Source organism: Pinus tabuliformis, chromosome 2_2 (assembly GCF_031772625.1).
Source record: "Pinus tabuliformis cultivar Carrire ecotype Pingquan chromosome 2_2, CPIR1, whole genome shotgun sequence".
Lineage (NCBI taxonomy): Eukaryota > Viridiplantae > Streptophyta > Pinopsida > Pinales > Pinaceae > Pinus > Pinus tabuliformis.
In genome coordinates, this window is record NC_142300.1 from 143,534,539 (window position 1) to 143,545,172 (window position 10,634).

Consider the following 10,634-nt stretch of genomic DNA (forward strand, 5'->3'; position numbering starts at 1 on the left):
CACGAATGTGCACAAAGCCAACCTCGGGTCACAACTTAGGATTTTTGATACGGGCTCGTTCGCCCGGGCGTGCCCTCGCCCAAACAACCTGCCAGAACGAGTTCACACAGGCGCCGTCAAACGACCCACCCGAACGATTTTGCATGGGTGCCCGAACGACCAAAACAAAGTGACAAGGGAGAGCCGGGCAAACGAGCTGCACGAACGTGCACAAAGCCAAGCTTGGGTCACAACTTAGCATTTTTGATACGAGCGCGTTTGGCCCGGCGCGCCCTCGCCCGAACGACCCGCCCGAACAAGTTCACACAGGTACCCTCAAACAACCTGCCCGAACGATTTTGCATGGGCGCCCGAACGACCGAAACGAACCGACAAGGGAGAGCCGGGCAAACGAGCTGCACAAATGTGCACAAAGCCAACCTCGGGTCAGAACTTAGCATTTTTGATACGGGCTCGTTCACCCGGGCGCGCCCTCGCCCGAACGAGTTCACACGGGCACCCTCAAATGACCCGCCCGAACGAGTTCACACGGGCGCCCTCAAATGACCCGCTCGAACGACCCACCCAAACGAGTTCACACGGGCGCCCTCAAACGACCTGCCCGAACGACCCGCCCGAACGAGTTCACACGAGCACCCTCAAACGACCCGCCCGAACGATTTTGCATCGGCACCCGAACGACCGAAACAAACCGACAAGGGAGGGTTGGGCAAACGAGCTGCACGAAAATGCACAAAGCCAACCTCGGGTCACAACTTAGCATTTTTGATATGGGCTCGTTCGCCCGGGCGTGCCATCGCCCGAACGAGTTCACCCGGGCGCCATCAAATGACCCGCCCGAACAATTTTGCATGGGCGCCCGAACGACCGAAACGAACCGACAAGGGAGAGCCAGGCAAACGAGCTGCACGAACGTGCACAAAGCCAACCTCAGGTCACAACTTAGCATTTGATACGGACTTGTTTGCCTGGGCACGCCCTCGCCCGAACGACCCGCCCAAACAAGTTCTCACGACCCGCCCAAACGATTTCACACAGGCGCCCTCAAACGACCCACCTGAACGAGTTCACACGGGTGCCCTCAAACGACCCGCCCGAACGACCCATCCGAACGAGTTCACATTGGCGCCCTCAAACGACCCGCCCGAACGATTTTGCATGGGCACCCGAATGACCAAAGCGAACCGACAAGGGAGAGCCGGGCAAACGAGCTGCACGAACATGCATAAAGCCAACCTCGGGTCACAACTTAGCATTTTTGATACAGGCTCGTTCGCCCGGGCACGTCCTCGCCCGAACGACCTTCTCGAACGAGTTCACACGGGCGCCCTCAAATGACCCGCCCGAACGATTTTGCATGGGCACCTGAACAACCAAAATGAACCGACAAGGGAGAGCCGGGCAAACGAGCTGCACGAACATGCACAAAGCCAACCTCGGGTCACAACTTACCATTTTTGATACGGGCTCGTTCGCCCGGGCGCGCCCTCGCTCAAACGACCCACCAGAACGAGTTCACCCGGGCGCCCTCAAACGACCCGCATAAACAATTTAGCATGGGCGCCAAAACGACCGAAACGAACCGACAAGGGAGAGCCAGGCAAACGAGCTACACGAACGTGCACAAAGCCAACCTTGGGTCACAACTTAGCATTTTTGATACGGGCTCGTTCGCTCGGGCAAGCCCTCGCCCGAACGAGTTCACACGACCCACCCGAACGACCCGCCCGAACGAGTTCACACGGGTGCCCTCAAACGACCCGCCTGAACGAGTTCACACGGGCGCCCTCAAACGACCCGCCCAAACGAGTTCACACGGGCACCCTCAAACTACCCGCCCGAACGATTTTGCATGGCCGCCCGAACAACCGAAACGAACTAACAGGGGAGAGCTGGGCAAACGAGCTGCACGATCGTGCACAAAGCCAACCTCGGGTCACAACTTAGCATTTTTGATATGGGCTCGTTTGACCGGGAGCGCCCTCGCCCGAACGACCCGCCTGAACGAATTCACACAACCTGCCCGAACGAGTTCACATGGGCGCCCTCAAACGACCCGCCCGAAGGAGTTCACACGGGTGCGCTCAAACGCCCCGCCCGAATGAGTTCATATGGGCGCCCTGAAACGACCCGCCCGAACGACCCGCCCGAACGAGTTCACACGGGCACCCTCAAACGACCCGCCCGAACGAGTTCGCACGAGTGCCCTCAAACGACCCGCCCGAAGGATTTTGCACGGGTGGCCGAACGACCAAAACGAAGCGACAAGGTAGAGCTGGGCAAAAGAGCTGCACGAACATGCACAAAGTCAACCTCGGGTCACAACTTAGCATTTTTGATACGGGCTCGTTCACCCGGGCACGCCCTCGCCTGAACGACCCGCCCGAACGAGTTCACACGGGCGCCCTCAAACGACCCTCCCGAATGACCTGTCCGAACGAGTTCACACGGGCGACCTCAAACGACCCGCCCAAACGAGTTCACACGGGCCCCCTCAAACGACCCGCCTGAACGAGTTCACACGGGTGCCCTCAAACGACCGCCCGAACGACCCGCCCAAATGAGTTCACATGGGCACCCTCAAACGACCCGCCTGAACGATTTTACATGGGTGCCCAAATGACGGAAACAAAGCAACAAGGGAGAGCCGGGAAAATGAGCTGCACGAACGTGCACAAAGCCAACCTCGGGTCACAACTTATCATTTTTGATACGGGCTCGTTCGCCCGGGCGCGCCCTCGCCTGAACGACCCGCCCGAACGAGTTCGCACGGGCGCCCTCAAATGACCCGCCCGAATGAGTTTGCATGGACGCCCTCACCTGACCCGCCTGAACGGGTTTGCATGGACGCCCTTGCCTGACCCGCCCGAACGGGTTTGCACGGACGCCCTTGCCTGAACGACCCGCCCGAACGGGTTTGCACAGACACCCTCGCCCGAACGACCCTCCCGAACGGGTTTGCATGGACGACCTCGCCCGAACCGCCTGAACGAGTTTACACGGGCGCCCTTAAACGACCCGCTCGAACAAGTTTACATGGCAAACGCCCGCTCGAATGAGTGTTTACACGGCAAATGACCCGCTCGAATGAGTTTACATGGGCTCTGACACACGACCAAAACAAAGTCACAAGCGAGATTCGGGCAAACGGGCAGCACGATCGTGCACAAGGCCCACTCCCCTTCAAAACTTAGCATTTTTTATACGACCACGTGTGCCCTGGGCGCCATCAAATGACACGACATGACATGACCCGACCCGTTTGCACGGGCACCCACACACGACACGTCCTGACCCACCCAAATGAAATTTGGGGTTTCCATGGGTGCACGACCCGAACAAAATTTCGGGGTTTCCGTGGGTGCACAACCCGAACGTAGGCACGAGGGAGCATCAGGCAAACGGGCCACACGAACGTGCAGAAGACACACGGGCAGTCACGACTTAGCATTTTTGGCACACCCACGTGTGCCCGGGCACCCACACATGGCACGACATGGCCTGACCGGCCTTGTGCGAGCCAACCCGATCCGCCCGAACGCGTTTGCATGGGCACCCACACACGACACAACACGACCCGACCCGAACAAAATTTGGGGTTTCCTTGTATGCACAACCCGAACGAAATTTGGGGTTTCCATGGGTGCGTGACCCGAACGAAGGCACAAGGCAGCGTCGGGCAAACGGGCTGCACGAACGTGTAGAAGGCACATGGGGGGTCATGACTTAGCATTTTTGGCACTGCCACGTGTGCCCGAGCACCCACGCACTGCACGACCCGACCTGCCCGAACGAAGGCACGACGGAGCGTCGGGCAAACGGGTCGTGCAAACGTGCAGGAGGCACACGGGTGGTCACGCCCTAACATTTTTTGCATGGCCACATGTTCCTGAGCACCCACGCACGACATGGCACGACCCGACCCGACTCGACTCGCCCGAACGTGTTTGCACGAGCACCCACACACGACACGACCCGACCCACCCGAACAGAATTTGGGGTTTACATGTGTGCACGACCCGAACGAAATTTGGGGTTTCCATGGGTGCACGACCCGAACGAAGGCCCGATGGAGCGTCGGGAAAACGGGCCGCACGAATGTGCAGTAGACACACGGGCGGTGACAACTTAGAATTTTTGGCACGGCCACGTGTGCCGGGGCACCCACACACGGCACGACATGACCCGACCCGCCCTGGGTGAGCCGATCCGAATCGCCCAAACGAAATTTGGGGTTTCCATGGGTGCACGACCCGAACAAAGAAGGCACATGGGCGGTCATGACTTGGCATTTTCGTCAAGCCCACGTGTACCCGTGCACCCCCACACACGGCACGGCACGGGATGACCCGGCCCGCCCGAAGGAAATTTGGGGTTTGAACGGGCGCACGACCCGAACGAAGGCACGAGGGTAGGAATATCTTTGACTCTAATACATAAATATACCTGGGGTAACATGCCCTTAATATCTTCAACATTTTCTTTCGACTCTTTATAACACTTTAACATGTGCTAGGCCTATTTCAATGAGCAAGAAACTCAATGAAAAATATACAAGAAACTCAATGAAAAATATAATATATATATTTATTTATTTATTTATTTTCTTGAATAAATACAAATATCAAAAGTACATTTATGAATACCGAACCCAGTTACACTTTCTTCAACACCCCCTCTCAACTAGGGAGGTATTCATAAATCATTACAAGGTGTTTGGCTATTTTTCAATCTTGAATAATTCACATAAGAGAAACCGGATTGGCAACCCATCTGTTATAGCATCATATTAGCCAACATTGTTCATAGCAAGGCCTTGACTAACAACTTTATCTCTCATAATACCAGAGCACAATGTTGGCGAGGCCAATGGCTTATAAACACCTTGGTCATTGTCTCTAAAGGTACATACCCACCCAGGTGTTCCCTGAGTATGACCTTCCAGGACAATTCTTGTCTTGGGTTCCCATCCCTCAAAGAATATCGCTCCTCTTTCCTACTCTTGTCTTGGGTGCCCTACACATCCTCAAAGAGCATCAGATGCCAAAGGATTGCCCAATCCTCCCATTATTTCTTGCCAAGTGAAGACAAGAATGTTGTGTCTATCTCTTCCCCTTGATTGGGGAAGACATGCCCAAGTTTCCTCTGACAAGGAACTTGCCCAAGCTCCTTTGTATTTGGGAACTTGTTAGAACTCCCTCTTAGCTAGGGACTTGTCCATTCATCAACAACGTCTTCTTCGTGGGTCCTTCAGCCGCTTGATCTCATTCTTTCCTTCGATGTCATGAAGTCTTTGTTTGAACTTCTTCTTGGCAGGGTACCGGCCATCGATCACTTTCCCCCCTGGTTTGTCATGTCATTGCTCCCTTCATGGAAAGTGGCCTTCTTGATATATATCAGGTCCTTTTTGTCATCTAGCTACTCCTTTTTCACCTTGTCTATCCTTCATAACACTTATCACATGGATGCTTAGTTGTACTCGCTTGTTCCCGTACTTTGATTTAGTGGCCCTTCATGACTTCATCGTGATATTGCTCTTCATCATGACATATTTGTAGAGTTGAATCAGTTATCTGCACCTTACTATCTCCAAGACCTTCGTAGGTGTCAAGGGTCCTTTATCTTTTTCTTCCTTTGTCAGAGTTGTCGTGCCTTCTTTCGAGAGATGTTGAGGAATCTTGTCAAATAGTTATTCTTTGTGACCGCGATGTTCTTCATTTGCTTCTTATTGGATTGATTGGTCAACCACCTTATACTCCTTATGAGAGCACTTCTTCATGTTGACCTTTACTCCACTGTAGCACATGCCTCCGAGCATGTCGTTGGCGAAAGAGATCCTTTTATTCTTGATCATGATTCTAGAACTTTTCCCATGACCTAATCAATATGTATGGCGAGATGACTTAAACTTTGATGCATACATACCTCACCTTGATTATGATTTTATCATCGCGGCTTTATTTGATAGTTCTCCTCGATTGGTGTAGCCTTTCTTGCTTCATCTGCTCTCGCCTGTATATCATCCTCTCTTGAATCCCATAAATGGGATCCCCAATGAGACCTCTGCCCCATTTGAAAGAAGACTTTAAGAAAAGAGGTTGACCTAGTCATAGGAGGATCTTCCTTCTTTTGCTTCTTGTCGTCTTCTTTCACTTCTTGAGTTACATGAGCTTCTTCCCTTTTTCTCTTGTTGTTGTTGTCCTTCTTAAATTTAGGACAATCCCTTTTGTAGCATCCATACTCTTGGCATCCAAACTGTTCGACTTTGGACACGTAGTGGCCCCAACCAATTTGTTACTTTCCTTGCAAAAAGACACTGAGGTATACTCAGAAGGGGACATATACTTACTTGATAGAGTTTGAGATGTAGTGAACTTGCTTTCTTCTTGAAGACTTGATGGCTTGCCTTTCTTAGATCTTGATGTTGTTCAAGTTGCTTTCTTCAAATGGACTTGCTTGATGGCTTGACTCATAGTGCCTTTCATTCTTCAAGATGGTGTAGCTTGATGTAGGTCCCTCTTTGATTTGTTCTTCTTGTAGGTGCCTTTATACAAGGCGTTTCTTCTTGCTTTGTAGTCTTCCATGAGGAATGATATATGGTAGACCTTCTTGTCCTTGATGTGATTGAGACTTCTTGGCTTGACGCTTCAACCTTGCGGATGTTCTTGAGATTCCCTTTCCTTGATGTGTCACCTTAGCTCCGATAACACGTTGAAGAATCTGGGGCAATGGGGTATAGCGGGATTCTTCTAGACTTGATAACAATTTGTGAAGTTCTTTTGCAATTTATCGTGTTATCTTAATCTTCTTCTCTTCTTATTAATGCATGTGTGTTTACTTTCATCAAACTGGTGCCAAAAACATAAGAACAAGAACACAAGATGTTGGTTGTCTGCCAGGGAAAAACCTCTCTCTCTCTCTCAGAGAGGAAAACCCTTTCATAAATTTCCCTCATTGAAGCTTCTTATTGGTCATTGCGAAGCCCTAGACCCTTGAAAATAATATCCCCCAAGCACAAGTCGAGTCCTTCCTCCTCTCTGCACTTTGTTTCTTCGGTGCTTCGTTCCTCGGCACTCTTTCCTTCTTTCAACTTTTGATAGTCCATGGTGGACTAGCTCTAGAAGAGACTCCAACCTTTGATCCTTAGTGAGGTCCTTTACCAATGAAGAAACCTTCATTCTCTTGACCAACTGAGCCTTTTTCTTGATGTGAGGTTGCAGGCTCGATTTACACCAAGTTTACTCCACCTGGGGCGATTTCCATCACGACGAGACATGGAAACCCCAAATTTCCCGCACTTGGGATGCTTTCGACAAGGCGAGACATGGAATCCCTGGGTACCTCGCAATTTGGCGACCTTTGTCGAGGATGGACTGGGAGACCCCATGTCACGCTCCTATCCTAGTGGTAGTATTTCAACCACGCATAAGCGGGTGCGGCACCGTCGTACTTTTTCCTTTTGCCAATACTTGAGTACACGGCCTGCGCCTACTTCAACACTCGGTCAATTTTCTAGTAAGTGTTCTTAACAATGCAGCGAAAATAACTTACCATAAATTTATCTTCTTCAATTATTCTTTCAACCCGTCGTGTCGTGTGGTCATGCTGCACTGGCCTGCGGCCTGCACGACACGACTCCACACCTAAACAACAAACCTGTCTGTCCAACTTTCCCTTCCGCGGCGCCCAAACTCTGCCCATCAGTGCAGTCCATAGTGAGGGCGCATGGCCGGCATGCAATGCAGCCTACCTACCCAGACGGTAACCCACCCCGCTCTGCCTGTCTGCGCTACCAAGCCCGACCAGCCCTCTGTAATCCGCTCGCCGGTGCAGCCCTCTTACCTACATCCTTCTCTTCCTTCCGTTTTTGCCCAACTCCTTCCTTCGCACTTGTTCTGCGATGTGGAAGTCTGAGTTCGATGTCCCTTCATCGAACGCCATCCTCCTTACTTATACGCATCCTTTCGCCCAAGGGCCATGTCTCTCGAGGATAACAAGGGTTGGCTCCATCAACATGCATGCCCGGCTGACCTGCCACATAACCTCGACACGCCCCATTCCAACGAACTGCCGCATCCCTTCGTGTGCACCGTCGCACCCATGGGTCGGCTCCAACACCTCGTCGATTACACCCATCGCCACACATCGCACACCTGCCCGCATCCTGACTCGTCCGAACATGGTCACCTCTTTCATCCGGGCACGCAACAAGGGTCGCCCGCGCGCCTTCCATCGGTGGCTCGCCCATCGTGCAGGTATCAATGGGCATGTGCCATCCCCAACACAGCGCGAGTGACATGGGAACCCCGCGTGTCACGCCGCCAAGCCTACAGTACTCTTCCAACCATACTTGGCGAGGTGCAGCACCACCGAACACTTTCTTTTCACCAATACTTATGTTCATGGACTACGCCTAACCATTAGTCTACTTAGTTTGTTTTTTGCAACCAAGTATTATTATGTTTCCTTTATGCCAATGAACACCCATACACATTCATTATCATTAGCAATTATACATGAAGAACAAAATTGCACAGTGTGAAGGGAGGGGCAACTCCTTGAACAATGAGTCTTCCTGAATACAATATATTATTCAACACTACAATGTTTACGAGGCTTTACAAGTGTACTTGGGAAACACTAAGATTCATACTTAGCCAATTTTACAAATAGGCAACACCTTCGTGTGCCAACCGAGTTCCTTGCCCGAGCTGGGCGGGCGCGCCCTCACACAAGCTGCCAATCGTACTCGTCGACCGAACCTCGTTTACCACTGCACGACGAGCGGGCGACCTCACCCGAGTCACCCAGCGTTTCCTGTTGCACGACGGGCGGGCAACTTACCCGAGTCACCCGAGACACCTCCGCGTTTCTTCTTCCACGACGGGCAGGCGATCTACCCGACACACCCCGTGTCACACCGAACGGTGGGTACCTTCCCTACCCGCGCCCTCACCCGATAACCGAACCCTGTGGGTATCGTGTGTGCTTGCCCAAGAGCGGGTGCATATATGCCCGCGCCTCTTTTGCGACCTGCTCCACTACTTCGCACTTTTTTCTTGATCACTGAATGCTCATGTTCGAATGTCCATCTTTGAATGAATGCCAAATGCTCCAACGCCTTGCCATATTTATACGAGCATTTGGGCGAGTCGCTGCCCAAGCCGACTCGACCACCGCATGCCAAAATGCCCTTACACGTCGTAAACTTGCCATCCGATTGCTGGTCGGCAAACAATCCTTCGTTCAAGTCTCCCGAGCATGTGAGTTGGCCGGTGGGTTATGCCAAATGCTCCCACGCTATGAACCAACCATGTCCCTTCCCACATTTCGGTCGTAGAGTTTTCACTTCGCACCGACGGGGAGAAACCGAACCGCAGGTCCTTACACCACGTTTCCCAGACTTGGGTAGCAATTTTTGTTGTGACGCGAAATGGAAACCTAGTATGTGTCTCCTGACTTGGGTAGCAGTTTTCATCGCGCTGCAAAATGGACACCCCGAGTTCCCCGGACTTTGGCGGCTCTTCGTGGCCCCATGACATGGAAATCTGAAGTTCCACAGACTCTCGGGCGATTTAGGGTGTGCCGCGACATGGAAACAGCGAGTTCCCCAGACTTGGGCAGCGGTTTCGAAACACCCCAAGTTCCCGAGACTTGCGAGCTGGTTTGCATCGTCATGGAAACCCCAAGTTCCCCGCGTTTCCCTCGTGCCGTAAAATGCGGAAACCCGTGGTTCCATCAAGGGCGCGACATGGAAACCCCAAGCTTCCCAGGCTTGGGCACCAGGGCGCGACATGGAAAACCCCGAGTCCCCGCAGGCTTGGGCGCTGCCGGCTTCGGTCGTGGCGTGACATGGAAACCCCAAGTTTCCCCAGGCCTGGGCGCTGGGGCATGACTTGGAAACCCCCAGTTTTCCCAGGCTTGGGCACCGCCGGTTTCGGTCGTGGCGCGACTCGGAAACCCCAAGTTTCCCCAGGCTTGGGCGCCACTGGTTTCGGTCGGGGCGTGACATGGAAACCCCAAGTTTCCCCCGGCTTGGGCACCGGGGCGCGACATAGAAACCCCAAGTTTCCCCAGGCTTGGGCGCGACTTGTAAACCCCAAAAAATTTTGCGCCGGGTGGAAACCCCAAATTTTGGGCGCCGCCTGGAAACCCCACATTTTGGGCACTGCATGGAAGCCCCAAATTTTGGGCGCCAGGTGGAAACCCCAAATTTTGGGCGAGACATGGAAGCCCCAAATTTTGGGCGTCGGCTGGAAACCCCAAATTTTGGCCGCCGCCTGGAAAACCCACATTTTGGGTGCCGCATGGAAACCCGAAATCTTGGGCGCCGCATGGAAACCCCAAATTTTGGGCGTCGGGTGGAAACCCCAAATTTTGGGCGCCGCATGGAAACCCCAAATTTTGGACGCCGCATGGAAACCCCAAATTTTGGGCGCCGCATGGAAACCCCAAATCTTGGGCGCCGGGTGGAAACCCCACGTTTTGGGCGCCACATGGAAACCCCAAATTTTGGGCGCCGCGTGGAAACCCCACATCTTGGGTGCTGCATGGAAAACCCACATTTTGGGCGCCGCATGGAAACCCCAAATTTTGGGCACCGGCGCGCGACATGGAAACCCCAGTTTTCCCGG